Consider the following 17,000-nt stretch of genomic DNA (forward strand, 5'->3'; position numbering starts at 1 on the left):
ATGTCAGCACCATCTTGCAACGGCGAATGTGAGGGCGGCTCCCCACAGAATTGAATAAAACCATCCAAGACATAAAAAGGGAAGTAGGCACAATAAAGAAAACCCAAAGTGAGGCAACACTGGAGATAGAAACCCTAGGAAAGAAATCTGGAAACATAGATGCCAGCATCAGCAATAGAATACAAGAGAGGAAAGAGAGAATCCCAGGTGCAGATGTTCCATAGAGAACATCTGCACAACAATCAAAGAAAATACAAAACGCAAAAAGATCCTAACTAAAAACATCCAGGAAATCCAGGAAACAATGAGAAGACCAAACCTACGGATAATAGGAGTTGATGAGAATGAAGATTTTCAACTTAAAGGGCCAGCAAATATCAACAAAATTATAGAAGAAAACTTCCCAAACCTAAAGAATGACATGCCCATGAACATACAAGAAGCCTACAGAACTCCAAATAGACTGGACCAGAAAAGAAATTCCTCCCGACACATAATAATCAGAACAACAAATGTACTAAATAAAGATAGAATATTAAAAGCAGTAAGAGAGAAAGGTCAAGTAACATATAAAGGCAGGCCTATTAGAATTACACCAGACTTTTCACTAGAGACTATGAAAGCCAGAAGATCCTGGACAGATGTTATATAGACACTAAGAGAACACAAATGCCAGCCCAGGCTTCTAAACCCAGAAACTCTCAATTGCCGTAGATGCAGAAACCAAAGTATTCCACGACAAAACCTAATTCACACATTATCTTTCCACGAATCCAGCCCTTCAAAGGATAATAACAGAAAAAACCCAATGCAAGGATGGAAAACATGCACTAGAAAAAGCAAGAAAGTAATCCCTCAACAAACCAAAAAGAAGACAGCCACAAAAACAGAATGCCAACCCTAAAAACAAAAATAATAGGAAGCAACAATTACTTTTCCTTAATATCTCTTAATATCAATGGACTCAATTCCCCAATAAAAAGACATAGACTAACAGACTGGCTACACAAACAGGACCCAACATTCTGCTGCTTACAGGAAACCCATCTCAGGGAAAAGGACAGACACTACCTCAGAGGCTGGAAAACAATTTTCCAAGCAAATGGTCTGAAGAAACAAGCTGGAGTAGCCATTCTGATATCAAATAAAATCGACTTCCAACCCAAAGTTATCAAAAAAGAAAAGGAGGGACACTACATACTCATCAAAGAAAGGTAAAATCCTCCAAGGGGAACTCTCAATTCTGAATATCTATGCTCCAAATGCAAGGGCAGCCACATTCATTACAGAAACTTTAGTAAAGCTCAAAGCACACATTGCACCTCACAGAATAATAGTGGGAGACTTCAACATACCACTTTCATCAGTGGACAGATCGTGGAAACAGAAACTAAACAGGACACAGTGAAACTAACAGAAGTTATGAAACAAATGGGCTTAACAGATATCTACAGAACATTTTAACCTAAAACAAAAGGATATACCTTCTTCTCAGCACCTCATGGGACCTTCTCCAAAATTGACCATATAACTAGTCACAAAACAGGCCTCAACAGATACAAAAATATTGAAATTGTCCCATGCATCCTATCAGACCACCATGGCCTAAGACTGATCTTCAATAACAACATAAATAATGGAAAGCCATGATCACGTGGAAACTGAACAACACTCTTCTCAATGATACCTTGGTCAAGTAAGGAATAAAGAAAGAAATTAAAGACTTTTTAGAGTTTAATGAGAATGAAGCCACAACATACCCAAACCTATGGGACACAATTAAAGCATTTCTAAGAGGGAAACTCATAGCTCTGAGTGCCTCCAAAAAGAAACTAGAGAGAGCACACACTAGCAGCTTGACCACACATCTAAATGCTCTAGAAAAAAAAGGAAGCAAATTCACCCAAGAGGAGTAGACGGCAGGAAATAATCAAACTCAGGGGCGAAATCAACCAAGTGGAAACAAGAAGAACTATTCAAAGAATTAACCAAATGAGGAGTTGGTTCTGTGAGAAAATCAACAAGATAGATAAACCCTTAGCTAGACTCACTAGAGGGCACCTGGACAGCATCCTAATTAACAAAACAGAAATGAAAAAGGAGACATAACAGATCCTGAAGAAATCCAAAACACCATCAGATCCTTCTACAAAAGGCTATACTCAACAAAACTGGAAGACCTGGACAAAATGGACAAATTTCTAGACAGATAACAGGTACCAAAGTTAAATCAGGATCAAGTTAACGATCTAAACAGTCCCATATCCCCTAAAGAAATAGAAGCACTCATTAATAGTCTTCTAGACAAAAAAAGCCCAGGACCAGATGGGTTTAGTGCAGAGTTCTATCAGACCTTTAAGGAAGATAATTCCATTTCTGCACAAACTATTCCACAAAATAGAAGTAGAAGGTACTCTACCCAACTCATTCTTTTTTTTTTAATTTTTTTTAATTTATTATGTATTTTCCTCAATTACATTTCCAATGCTATCCCAAAAGTCCCCCATACCCTCCCGCCCACTTCCCTACCCACCCATTCCCATTTTTTTGGCCCTGGCGTTCCCCTGTACTGGGGCATTTAAAGTTTGTGTGTCCAATGGGCCTCTCTTTCCAGTGACGGCCGACTATGCATATGCAGCTAGAGACAAGAGCTCCGGGGTACTGCTTAGTTCATATTGTTGTTCCACATATAGGATTGCAGTTCCCTTTAGCTCCTTGGGTACTTTCTCTAGCTCCTCCATTGGGGGTCCTGTGATCCATCCAATAGCTGACTGTGAGCATCCACTTCTGTGTTTGCTAGGACCCGGCATAGTCTCACAAGAGACAGCTATATCTGGGTCCTTTCAGCAAAATCTTGCTAGTGTATGCAATGGTGTCATCGTTTGAAGGTTAATTATGGGATTGATCCCTGGATATGGCAGTCTCTAGATGGTCCATCCTTTTGTCACAGCTCCAAACTTTGTCTCTGTAACTCCTTCCATGGGTGATTGTTTCCAATTCTAAGAAGGGGCAAAGTGTCCACACTTTGGTCTTCTTTCTTAATCAGTTTCATGTGTTTTGCAAATTGTATCTTATATCTCAGGGATACTAAGTTTCTGGGCAAGATAGCCATTTTTACAATTTCTGGGCTAATATCCACTTATCAGTGAGTACATATCATTTGACTTTTTTTGTGTGCCTCCAAGAAGAAACTGGAGAGAGCACACACTAGCAGCTTGACAACACATCTAAAAGCTCTAGAAGATAAGGAAGAAAATTCACCCAAGAGCAGTAGACAGCAGGAAATAATCAAACTCAGATGATATGATAGTATATATGTGATCCTAAAAATTCCACCAGAGAAGTCCTAAAACTGATAAATAGCTTCAGTGAAGTAGCAGGATATAAAATTAACTCAAACAAGTCAATGGCCTTTCGCTACACAAAGAATAAACAGGCTGAGAAAGAAATTAGGGAAACAACACCATTATCAGAAGTCACAAATAATATAAAATATCTTGTCATGACTCTAACTAAGGAAGTGAAAGATCTGTATAATAAGAACTTCAAGTCTCTGAAGAAAGAAATTAAAGAAGATCTCAGAAGATACAAAGATCTCCCATGCTCATGGATTGGCAGGATCAACATTGTAAAAATGGCTATCTTGCCAAAAGCAATCTAAGATTTAATGCAATCCCCATCAAAATTACAACTTAATTCTTCAAAGAAATAGAAAGAGCAATCTGCAAATTCATCTGGAATAACAAAAAACCTAGGATAGCAAAAACTCTTCTCAAGGATAAAAGAACCTCTGGTGGAATCACCATCCCTGACCTAAAGCTTTACTACAGAGCAATTGTGATAAAAACTGCATGGTACTGGTATAGTGACAGACAAGTAGACCAATGGAATATAATTGAAGACCCAGAAATGAACCCACACACCTATGGTCACTTGGTCTTCGACAAGGGAGCTAAAACCATCCAGTGGAAGAAAGACAGCATTTTCAACAAATGGTGCTGGCACAACTGGTTGTTATCATGTAGAAGAATGCTAATGGATCCATTCCTATCTCCTTGTACTAAGGTCAAATCTAAGTGGATTAAGGAACTTCACATAAAAACAGAGACACTGAAACTTATAGAGGAGAAAGTGGGGAAAAGCCTCGAGGATATGGGCATAGGGGAAAAATTCCTGAACAGAACAGCAATGGCTTGTGCTGTAAGATCGAGAATTGACAAATGGGACCTCATGAAACTGCAAAGCTTCTGCAAGGCAAAAGATACCGTCAATAAGACAAAAAGACCAACAACAGATTGGGAAAGGATCTTTACCTATCCTAAATCAGATAGGGGACTAATATCCAATATATATAAAGAACTCAAGAAGGTGGACTCCAGAAAATCAAATAACCCCATTAAAAAATGGGGCTCAGAACTGAACAAAGAATTCTCACCTGAGGAATACCTAATGGCAGAGAAACACCTGAAAAAAAAATGTTCAGCATCCTTAATCATCAGGGAAATGCAAATCAAAACAACCCTGAGATTCCACCTCACACCAGTCAGAAGGGCTAAGATCAAAAACTCAGGTGACAGCAGATGATGGCGAGGATGTGGAGAAAGAGGAACACTCCTCCATTGTTGGTGGGATTGCAGGCTTGTACAACCACTCTGGAAATCAGTCTGGCGGTTCCTCAGAAAATTGGACATAGTAGTACTGGAGGATCCCTCAATACCTCTCCTGGGCATATATCAAGAAGATGTCCCAACCGGTATGAAGGACACATGCTCCACTATGTTCATAGCAGCCTTATTTATAATAGCCAGAAGCTGGAAAGAACCCAGATGCCCCTCAACAGAGGAATGGATACAGAAAATATGGTACATTTACACAATGGAGTACTACTCAGCTATTAAAAAGAATGAATTTATGAAATTCCTAGGCAAATGGATGGACCTGGAAGGCATCATCCTGAGTGAGGTAACCCAATCACAAAGGAACTCACACAATATGTACTCACTGATAAGTGGATATTAGCCCAGAAACTTAGGATACCCAAGATATAAGATATAGTTTGCTAAACGCATGAAACTCTAGAAGAATAAAGACCAAAGTGTGGGCTGTAGACCAATGGAGGAGCTAGAGAAAGTATCCAAGGAGGTAAAGAGATCTGCAACCCTGTAGGTGCAACAACATTATGAACTAACCTCTACCCCTTAGCTCTTGACTCTAGCTGCATATGTATCAAAAGATGGCCTAGTCGGCCATCACTGGAAAGAGAGGCCCATTGGACACGCAAACTTTATATGCCCCAGTACAGGGGAACACCAGGGCCAAAAAGTGGGTATGGGTGGGTAGGGGAGTTGGGGGGAGGGTATGGGGGATGTATTGGCTAGTTTTGTGTCAACTTGACACAGCTGGAGTTATCACAGAGAAAGGAGCTTCAGTTGAGGAAATGCCTCCATGAGATCCAACTGTAAGGCATTTTCTCAATTAGTGATCAAGGGGGAAAGGCCCCTTGTGTGTGGGACCATCTCTGGGCTGGTTGTCTTGGGTTCTATAAGAGAGCAGGCTGAGCAAGCCAGTAAAGAACAACCTTCTATGGCCTCTGCATCAGCTCCTGCTTTCTGACCTGCTTGAGTTACAGTCCTGCATCCTTTGGTGATCAACAGCAGTATGGAAATGTAAGCCGAATAAACCCTTTCCTCCCCAACTTGCTTCTTGGTCATGATGTTTGTGCAGGAATAGAAACCCTGACTAAGACAGGGGACTTTTGGGATAGCATTGGAAATGCAATTGAGGAAAATATGTAATAAAAAAATATTTTAAAAAAGGCAGCATTCTAACACTAGTGTTGCATTAATGGCAGAGCAGCAGTGACCATAATTTATAAATATTTCCTAATAAAATGGTTCTTGGGGCATTTCTAGTAATGAACATAGTTGATGGAATATAAACTGTTATGGTGTCTGGCCCAGTGTAACTTCTAACCAACAGACCAACTTTATGGAACAATATATTAGGACAAATCATGGTCCTATGAAATGCATCCCTCAGAAGTTCCTGCTTTCTTTCCTAATGCTATAAAAGGAATGTTGGGGCTTAGAGAGCTGGCTCAGCAGTTAGGAGCACCTGCTGCTTTTTCAGAGGACCCAGGTTCAGGTCCCAACACACACAAGGCCAATTACCTATCCAATTCCATGGGATCTGGTGCCCTCTTCTGGTGTCTCTGGATATCAGGTATTTGAACAGTGCACATGCATACAGGCAGGCAAAACATTCTTCTACATAAAATAAACAGATCTTTTTGAAAATGTGAACCTTATACCAAAGCAAAATGTCTATTACACACTGTGACAGAACTACCTGGACCACCATTTAGGGTCATGGTGCTGTCCTTCAGGATACCTTACAAACTCGAAAACTATACCACCCATACAGTACTACTATGAACCAAGGGCACACATTTTTATGACAATCCCTAAGGAGGGCTTACATTTTGCCCCTCTTTCCAGGACCCTGAGCTTTGGACACAAAAACCAGAAAATCTTTCAAGATGCCTAGCAACCTCCCTACTGAATTGTAATCCACAGCCACCTGTGTCAGGTAACATTTTAACCACACAAACTGGGTTAAAAATATTACCCAGAGTGACAAATAGCAGGAGGAACAAGAAGAAAAACAAGGTGGACAGAGAGTGTGTTTCTACCCCAGACAACACTCTAAGCACTTAAGACTCAGCAGAGAACAAAAATGGCAAAGTCTACTCTCATGAACCTTCCATGTCAGTGTATGCAGAGAGAGTCTAGTGAGTGCCGAGAAGACAGAAGTGCAAATGCAACCTAACAAAAGCAATAAGAGAGAGGGAGGGAGGGAGGAATAGAAAGAATGTCAGGGAGGATAGTTAAGACTTAAGGTTGTTTTGGGTTTTGTTGTTACTGCTCTTACCGCTGCTGTTGCTGCTGTTTATTTGTTTGTTTTGGTGGAAGAACGGAGTGATTTCCACCAGAGCTCACCTAGATAGATACAAAGCACAATTTCTGTCACAGTTTCAAATGAAAGAAGACAGGCAATGGAGACCACACATAAAGTTGAATGTAGGAGAGAGGGTGTACCTATTGCAAGACATGTGGAATTATTACAATGTCGAAGGCTTCTGCTGGTCATCTGAATAATTTCAAACAGTCTTGTTTGCTGAGGATGTTCCTTGTGGCCAATACCCAACCCAAAGCTATCAGCACTGGTGTGTGGTAGCCTGGAATCTGAGCATTCTGTAAGGCGTAGATTTGAAGCATAGATGCAATTGGCTGGCAAAAAGAGACTGATGGGTCTCTCACAAGGGCTTCTCAACTGGTGAGACAGCATTTTTAAGAATCTGTATCACAGAGATAATGTTGCAGGAAGGCAGAGTGTGCAGGGCAGTGTGGGCAGGGCCCGGAGGGTAGGATAGCTTGGGCAGTGTAGACAGGCCACAGAGAAGAGAAGATGCCTAGGAAAACACTGAAGGTAAAAGAATTAGCTTGCAAGTAAGGAAACAATGCTGCTACAATCAGGTGGGTCACTGGTGACCTGTGAATGCAGAAACGTAAATCCTCCATTATAAATTGAAGGGGTTGTAGAAAGAAAAAGGGAGGGAGGGAGGGAGGGAGGGAAGGAAGGAAGGAAGGAAGGAAGGAAGGAAGGAAGGAAGGAAGGAAGGAAGGAAGGAAGGAAGGGAAAAGAAAAAACCCACAGTATTATCAGTAGCTGTGATTTTGTTACCAAGAAAAGTAAGATCTCATTATGAATGCTATAAACTGCATTAAAATATTTTGCGGCTCCTCACAGTTTGAAATTGTTGTAATTATCACACCTGCTGCTACACTGTATTTAAATGCATTATTAAAGAAGCATATGTTTTCTTTTTATGACAAAATTTGTGTTAAACTTAATTATATTTCAATTAAGTAGATTCATCTCATAATCTTACATATTTAACTTCAAGAATTTAAAAATATTTTTTTCCTAAGGAGCATTGCCCAGTGCTCCATGAGACTGATATATATATATGGCCTATCATACAAATGCATGTACACGTTCACGGGAATACACATCTACGTACACACACACACACGCACGCACGCGTGAATGCGCACTGCCATGGGGATGACCTCATGCACCCATTGGAAAGATGAGAAGAGCTAATGGAGGAGGTCCCACATGGCAGACCCACCAGAGCCAAGTCTTAAGGGAATAAAGGCTTTCCTTCCTCATTACATCAGTCATGGACCCGCCCCTCCCCGCAGCTGCCAGGCTATCTAAGAGGAAGGAGAGCACAGAAGGAAGAATTTAGAGCTGTTTTTCCTACACGAAAGGAAAGAGCATCTAGGCAGAAAGGTGTAACAGCAGAGTGGCCTTTTCAACACTTCTGAGGATAAGACCACAACGGCGAGACCTGCCCCCATCATCGATAGTATCAGGCTTCCGTTGCTTGCCCTGCGATCCGTAACTCAACCTGTGCAAATTGTATGGTCCTTACCCAAGGAAGATGTCCTGAGACACAACGATAGGGGAAAAAGAGAAGCTAGGGCGCTGGTTTTCCCTCCTGTACAGCTGCGGCAGCAGCACCTACTAGTTCCCGGACCCCTGTGCCCATTCTGAGCAGCCCCAGTAAGAAGGTGCATCCTCACGGAGGTTCTGAGTCTTAGTTAGGCTTTTGTCCTCTAGGCTCAGACGTTTGGGTATCCTTCTGCTTCTTCGCTGCTCATCCTTTATAATTAGCCTTTTGTGTTAAATTTATTGTGTGTGTGTGTGTGTGTGTGTGTGTGTGTGTGTGTGTGTGTGTGTGTGTGGCAAGTTGAGACAGAATTGTCTGGCAGTCTCAGGTTTAGTGATTAATAACACTGATTACTCTTCGAAAGGACCTGGGTTCAATTCCCACCACTCACATAGGAACTCAAAATGAGTAACTCCAATCACAGAGGATTGGCCCTCTTCTGGCTTCCAAGGGTATCAAACACACAGAGGGTACACAGACATACATGCAGGCAAAACATCCATGTATGTAAAAATTAATTAAAATTTAAAATAGTATTAAGAGTAAATTTGGTTTTGTCACAAGACAAAAATAATAAGAAATTCCATATTATCTTACAGTTGTCACATACTCTTGGACTTCTGTGAGAATTTAGATATATTACCAAAATTTTGTCCATATCAGAACAAGATAAATGGGGTGATAAATGGCCATCATGCGGAGAGCTTTATGTAGGGGAAGGAGATGCCACAAAACACATTAAGGAATATTCATATGGGAACAGCGAGTAGCATTGTTTGGGTTGGAGGTCGGATTAGATTAGATATATTATCTTATATTATTCATATCATATTATATTGCATGGCATGCCCCCCCCCGTTGTTATAAACTCCACCATGATGAAACTGCAACCCTCTGAATTCATGAACCAAAGTAAGCCTTTCCTTCACAATCTCAGGAAATGTATCAGAAATGCATCAGAAATGTATCAGAAATGTATCAGAAATGTATCAGAAATGCATCAGAAATGTATCAGAAATGTATCAGAAATGCATCAGAAATGCATCAGAAATGCATCAGAAATGTATCAGAAATGTATCAGAAATGCATCAGAAATGTATCAGAAAAATGTCGTCTAGGTGGAGCACCTAACAGCTGCAGAAGTATGATAATTGTGATTTTCATTACTTTGAAGGAACTTACATTTCAAGTACTAATCTTTTAAATCATAGTTTAAAACAATAAAAGAAACATTTCCTTAGCCTGCAAGTTATATTATATATTATGTATTATATGATATATGTTATATGCTATGCTATATGTTATATATTACATATTGTTATATAGTGACTGAAATATATATATATTACCTGAAACATATTGCTAAACAAAAGTATTGAATGAGAAGATTGCTCAAAATACAATTCTGTAGTATTTTTATGCGTATAACAGGATTTTATAACAGGAATCGATATGCTACAGGCATTTGATCTAGTGTAAATCGATGTAAGTCATGTAACATGAATTGTGAGCAAATCTGAGATCTTACCACATCCATAGCTTGTGTCACAAATGACAATGTAATATAGATGTTTCATTGTGAATCTGTATGCTGCAGGAATGGTCTTCTCTCTCTCTCTCTCTCTCTCTCTCTCTCTCCCTCTCTCTCTCTCTCTCTCTCTCAGCATGTCGAAGTGATTTAGAATGAAAGCACCTCCGCACCTCCTTAGAAAAGCCAGAAGATGGCAGTAGCTTCTAAGAATTGTGCCTCGGAAAAAGCCCACACAGCTTCAGAGTGTTCTGTGCCTTGCCTCCTTCGCTGGCACTAATAATCTCCCTTGTTGCCATCTGTTTTCCTACCTTACGGTAAAAGTCTTTTTTATTCTCAACTTTTCTCTGAGAATTAGAGAAATAAAGCTAGTGAGAATTAAGTATCTATGTAAAATGCCTAAGTGACTCACCACAAGCAAGAATTGAAAACAGACTCATATTTTGCTGGTGGATAAACCAAATGTTGCATAGCCATTTGGATAGAGTTTGGTTTGTTCGTGCATGGAGTGCCTTTATCCTGGTCCAGATGGGGAGAGCATGTATATTTTCTTCTGTGCAAACCACTAGTACCTGTAACTTTTAGCTATCGCTCAGGAAATGCTTATTTTACCCCTTTTAAAGGAAAACCACACTTCTTTTATCTCTAAACGACGTAGTCGAACATCATGGAGTCACACTCCAAGAAGCTTAGTTAACGGTTAAAAACCAAACAATAAAAACAATTGTGATGTGGCTCTCTAACCTAATTGCATTGAGCAGGGGTGGTGAGAAGAAATTACTTCTGTATTACTGAGAAGAAGCTAAGAACAAAGAGAGATTCTAGATGTTTACACTTGAATCTACAGATGAAGGCTGGAGGCACCAGCAGTGGCTGTGTATTTTTACAAATGTATCCATCTGCTGCAGGGTAGATTAATTTTCCTGGCAAAGTTTAGTGTATATTTTAAGACGTGGTATGGTACTCAACAACCGTGCCTAGAAAACTAGCATTCTGGAGTCTTTCAAAACCAGCCATTTCCAGAGGGAGAAAAATCCATCTACCATCTGCTTACTTCGTTAAAATACATAATAGAGGAGAAGAACCAAATTGGATTTTTGGCTATCCCAGTGCTCCCTGGTGTCCACTCAACTACAGTTACTGTGTACAGCACCCTCTGTAGAAAACAGATCCCAAGGATACATTGATCACTGTATTCTCACCTCTCATGTATGTATACAAGTACAGCAATAAACTTTATTTCGTTTGTTTTTTTGTTCTTTGTTTTTTTGTTTGTGTTTTTCAAGACAGGGTTTCTCTGTATAGCCCTGGCTGTCCTGGAACTCACACTGTAGACCAGGCTGGCCTCGAACTCAGAAATCTGCCTGCCTCTGCCTCCCAAGTGCTGCGATTAAAGCCGTGCATCACCACGCCTGGCTCTAATAAACTTTATTTCAAAAATACACTTAGGTACGATAAACCACCCTGAAAATACTTAATATTTTTAAATGTTCCTCCATCAATTAAAGGAGCAGTTTTCCAACGCATGCTGTGAAATCTTAGAATTGAGAAAATATCATAACAATAGTTTGTCATGGACAAGCCAACATTGACTGTCACAAAACATCAAAGGGAGACTGTTAGTATTTGGGAGTCGCAGATGTAGAACTATGACTGTCAGATACTAAATGGAAATTATTCTTTATAAAATAAAGTTTATGAAATCCCAGTTATATTTGTACACACTCATTATGAAAAGCATCTGGTGTGATGAGGTCAAGGCCTCCTGTTTGATTTTCAGCATTGGTATGTAATAAATTATCCAAGTGTTTGAATGCTTTCCTACACTTGAAAAAGACGATTCTAGTATGGCAGAAATAAAGTAGTATTCTTTTTTTTTTAGGTATTTTCCTCATTTACATTTCCAATGCTATCCCAAAAGTACCCCATACACTCCCCCCCCCACTCCCCTACCCACCCACTCCCCCTTTTTGGCCCTGGTGTTCCCCTGTACTGGGGCATATAAATTTTGCAAGTCCAATGGGCCTCTCTTTCCAGTGATGGCCAACTAGGCCATCTTTTCATACATATGCAGCTAGAGTCAAGAGCTCCGGGGTACAGGTTAGTTCATAATGTTGTTCCACCTATAGGGTTGCAGGTCCCTTTAGCTCCCTGGGTATTTTCGTTAGCTCCTCCATTGGGGGCCCTGTGATCCATCCAATAGCTGACTGTGAGCATCCACTTCTGTGTTTGCTAGGACCCGGCATAGTCTCACAAGAGACAGCTATATCAGGATCCTTTCAGCAAAATCTTGCTAGTGTGTGCAATGGTGTCAGCGTTTGGAGGCTGATTATGGGACAGATCCCTGGATATGGCAGTCTCTAGATGGTCCATCCTTTTGTCTCAGCTCCAAACTTTGTCTCTGTAACCCCTTCCATGGGTGTTTTGTTCCCAATTCTAAGACGGGGCAAAGTGTCCACACTTTGGTCTTCGTTCTTCTTGAGTTTTATGTGTTTTGCAAATTGTAACTTATATCTTGGGTATTCTAAGTTTCTGGGCTAATATCCACATAACAGTGAGTACATATAATGGGAGCTGTTTTGTGATTGGGTTACCTCACTCAGGGTAATGCCCTCCAGATTCATCCATTTGCCTAGGAATTTCATAAATTCATTCTTTTTAATAGCTGAGTAGTGCTCCATTGTATAAATGTACCACATTTTCTGTATCCATTCCTCTGTTGAGGGCCATCTGGGATCTTTCCAGCTTCTAGCTATTATAAGTAAGGCTGCTATGAACATAGTGGAGCATGTGTCCCTTCTTACCGGTTGGAACATCTTCTGGATATATGCCCAGGAGAGGTATTGCTGGATCCTCTGGTAGTACTATGTCCAATTTTCTGAGGAACCGCCAGACTGATTTCCAGAGTGGTTGTACAAGCTTGCAATCCCACCAGCAATGAAGGAGTGTTCCTCTTTCTCCACATCCTCGCCAGCTTCTGCTGTCACCTGAACTTTTGATCTTAGCCATTCTGACTGGTGTGAGGTGGAATCTCAGGGTTGTTTTGATTTGCATTTCCCTGATGATTAAGGATGTTGAACATTTTTTCAGGTGCTTCTCAGCCATTCGGTATTCCTCAGGTGAGAATTCTTTGTTTAGCTCTGAGCCCCATTTTTAATGGGGTTATTTGATTTTCTGGAGTCCACCTTCTTGAGTTCTTTATATATGTTGGATATTAGTCCCCTATCTGATTTAGGATAGGTAAAGATCCTTTCCCAATCTGTTGGTGGCCTTTTTGTCTTATTGACGGTGTCTTTTGCCTTACAGAAGCTTTGCAGTTTCATGAGGTCCCATTTGTCAATTCTCGATCTTACAGCACAAGCCATTGCTGTTCTGTTCAGGAATTTTTCCCCTGTGCCCATATCTTCAAAGCTTTTCCCCACTTTCTCCTCTATAAGTTTCACTGTCTCTGGTTTTATGTGGTGTTCCTTAATCCACTTAGATTTGACCTTAGTACAAAGAGATAGGAATGGATCAATTTGCATTCTTCTACATGATAACCACCAGTTGTGGCAGTACCATTTGTTGAAAATGCTGTCTTTTTTCCACTGGATAGTTTTAGCTCCCTTGTCAAAGATCAAGTGACCATAGGTGTGTGGGTTCATTTCTGGGCCTTCAATTCTATTCCATTGGTCTACTTGTTTGTCGCTATACCAGTACCATGCAGTTTTTATCACAATTGCTCTGTAGTAAAGCTTTAGGTCAGGCATGGTGATTCCACCAGAGGTTCTTTTATTCTTGAGAAGAGTTTTTGCTATCCTAGGTTTTTTGTTATTCCAGATAAATTTGCAGATTGCTCTTTCTATTTCTTTGAAGAGTTGAGTTGGAATTTTGATGGGGATTGCATTGAATCTGTAGATTGCTTTTGGCAACATAGCCATTTTTACAATGTTGATCCTGCCAATCCATGAGCATGGGAGATCTTTCTATCTTCTGAGATCTTTTTTAATTTCTTTCTTCAGAGACTTGAAGTTCTTATCATACAGATCTTTCACTTCCTTAGTTAGAGTCACGCCAAGGTATTTTATATTATTTGTGACTATTGAGAAGGGTGTTGTTTCCCTAATTTCTTTCTCAGCCTGTTTATCCTTTGTGTAGAGGAAAGCCATTGACTTGTTTGAGTTAATTTTATTTCCAGCTACTTCACCGAAGCTGTTTATCAGGTTTGGGAGTTCTCTGGTGGAATTTTTAGGGTCATTTATATATACTATCATATCATCTGCAAAAAGTGATATTTTGACTTCTTCCTTTCCAATTTGTATCCCCTTAATCTCCTTTTGTTGTCGAATTGCTCTGGCTAGGACTTCAAGTACAATGTTGAATAGGTAGGGAGAAAGTGGGCAGCCTTGTCTAGTCCCTGATTTTAGTGGGATTGCTTCCAGCTTCTCACCATTTACTTTGATGTTGGCTACTGGTTTACTGTAGATTGCTTTTATCATGTTTAGGTATGGGCCTTGAATTCCTGATCTTTCCAAGACTTTTATCATGAATGGGTGTTGGATTTTGTCAAATGCTTTCTCCACATCTAACAAGATGATCATGTGGTTTTTGTCTTTGAGTTTGTTTATATAATGGATTACGTTGATGGATTTTCGTATATTAAACCATCCCTGCATTCCCGGAATAAAACCTACTTGGTCAGGATGGATAATTGTTTTAATGTGTTCTTGGATTCGGATAGCGAGAATTTTATTGAAAGTAATATTCTTGATCTTTAGGGACAAATAACTGGAACAGTATTTTTGATGAAAGTAACACTAGCTCTGATGATGATGTAGAGATCTCATTTTGACTCACTAGTTAATCACACAGCAAAAAGCAGCCTCATAACTAAAGAAGAGTCCCTAAGTTAAGTAAGAATAGAATAGTTAAGATATTCCAAAGGTATAACACAGCATAAATCACTGTGTACCAAACATTATGTTGAATCTTTTCCATATATTCATCCAACTTCTTGATAAATATTGTATCCCACACCCACCTGCCCCAAGCATCAGTCCCTGTACTATATGTCTTGAAGGTCATCCAAACTCTCAACCCTCACATAGTCTACAATCTAAGGGGGGGAGAAGAAAAACTTAAAAGTAAAAAAACTAGTAATTAGCATATAGAGAATTAAGCCATTATAAATGAAGCCTATTCCACAACTAGAGAGCTATGGGGGAAAGGGGGATTGATTGTTTAACATGGTTGTTGTAAGAAGCCTCTAAAGAGGAGGTAAGCAGTCTTGAAGGGAGTGATGGAGAAACCATGTGACTTTGGAAGGAAATGCTCTAGGTGCCATGAACAACAGCAGCAGAAGCCCTAGAGCAGAGCACCTCTTACACTCGTTCTCGCGACCGGCCAGGAAGAACGCAACAAACCGGAATCTTCTGCGGCAAAAGCTTTATTGCTTACATCTTCAGGAGCAAGAGAGCAAGAGCGCAAGAGAGCAAGAGAGCAAGAAAAAGAACAAGAACAAGAAAGCAAGAGAAAGAACAAGAAAGCAAGAGAGAGAACAAGAAAGCAAGAGAGAGAGAAAGAATGGCAAAACCCCGTCCCTTTTAAGGAGAATTATCCTCCGCCTAGGACGTATTACTCCCTGATTGGCTGCAGCCCATTGGCCCAGTTGTCATCATGAGAAAGGCAGAACACATGGCGGGAAAACTGCCCCTGCACGTGTGCAGATTATGTTTACCACTTAGAACACAGCTGTCAGCGCCATCTTATAATGGCAAATGTGAGGGCGGCTCCCAACAGGCACCCTAAGTTGTTTGAGAAACATGAAGAATCTGGCGCTACTAGACCAATGCAAACGAGATAATTCCAAACAAACGATTGGAGAACGGGGGCTCTCTGCTATGATTGGGCACTTGGACTCACTACAAGCTGTGAGAGAAAGCACAAGTGGCCTTTTAAAGTGCAATCTATATTTTTAAAGTGCTCTGGGTGCTGAAGAGATGAATCAGCAGTTAAAGGTGCTTACTGCTTTTCCAGAGGACCAGGTAGTTCTCAACAACTATACTGGGTCGCTCACAACCACCTGAAACACTAACTCCAGGAGATGTAATGCCCTTATCTGACGTCTTCATACACCCCACACATGTGCACACACACACACACACACACACACACACATGAATGAATAAAAATATTTTTTTAAATTTTTTAACTTAATTAAAAATAACTACATCATATCTTTTCTTCCCTTTCCTCCCTCCAATCCCTCCCATGTCACCCTCTGTTTTCTGAAATTGATGACCTTGTTTTTTTATTGTCACACACACATATATACATATAAGCACATATATAAATATATGCATATATACATACATACATATATACATACATACATGCATGCATATATCCTACCTGGTCTCTAAAGTTCTGCTTGTGTGTATATTATTTCAAGGCTGATCACTTGATAAGGGATACACATTTAGAAGGCACATCTCTGAATAAGACTCTTTTCCCTTGTTGCCAGATCCCTTGGTCACTGGTAGTTCTTTGTCTACAGGTCAGATCCCATGAAATATCCCCAACCCATGTTCATTGAAGCTGTCCCAAGCTCAGTTTTTGTTTAGGTAACTACATAGTGGAGGTATCACAAGCTTGTCTCCCCTGTCATTTCTAGGACATACAGTCACAGCCAACTTCCTAGTCCTCCAATTCTTATGACTATTCTGCCGATTCTTGGTGTATTTCCCGAGACCTGGGTGCAAAAGTTACTCTGTAAATGTATCCACTGGGACTATGTACACCACAATCAGTGGATTTGTGCCATTTTGACAGTCATGGTTTTCTGAAATGGCCTCCATCTGCCACCAAGGGAAGTTTCTTTGAAGAGAGGGGAGAGTTACTCTTTTCAGTGGATATAAGGCTAAGTATTTAAAATATAGTTAGGAACTATGGTGGTCTAGTAAATAAAGATAGTAG

General features: G+C 40.3%; 1 long non-coding RNA gene across 1 annotated transcript in view; it reads right to left on the reverse strand.

Annotated features, from left to right (window-relative positions):
• Gm39615 overlaps positions 1-10,160 on the reverse strand; it is a 66,865-nt gene extending 56,705 nt beyond the window's left edge. Inside the window, exon 1 of the long non-coding RNA XR_865312.1 lies at positions 10,047-10,160. This is a non-coding gene — a long non-coding RNA (predicted gene, 39615). The remainder of the gene's footprint in view (positions 1-10,046) is intronic.
• Between the last annotated feature and the right edge of the window lie 6,840 nt (positions 10,161-17,000).

Source organism: Mus musculus, chromosome 1 (genome assembly GCF_000001635.26).
Source record: "Mus musculus strain C57BL/6J chromosome 1, GRCm38.p6 C57BL/6J".
NCBI classification, from domain to species: domain Eukaryota; kingdom Metazoa; phylum Chordata; class Mammalia; order Rodentia; family Muridae; genus Mus; species Mus musculus.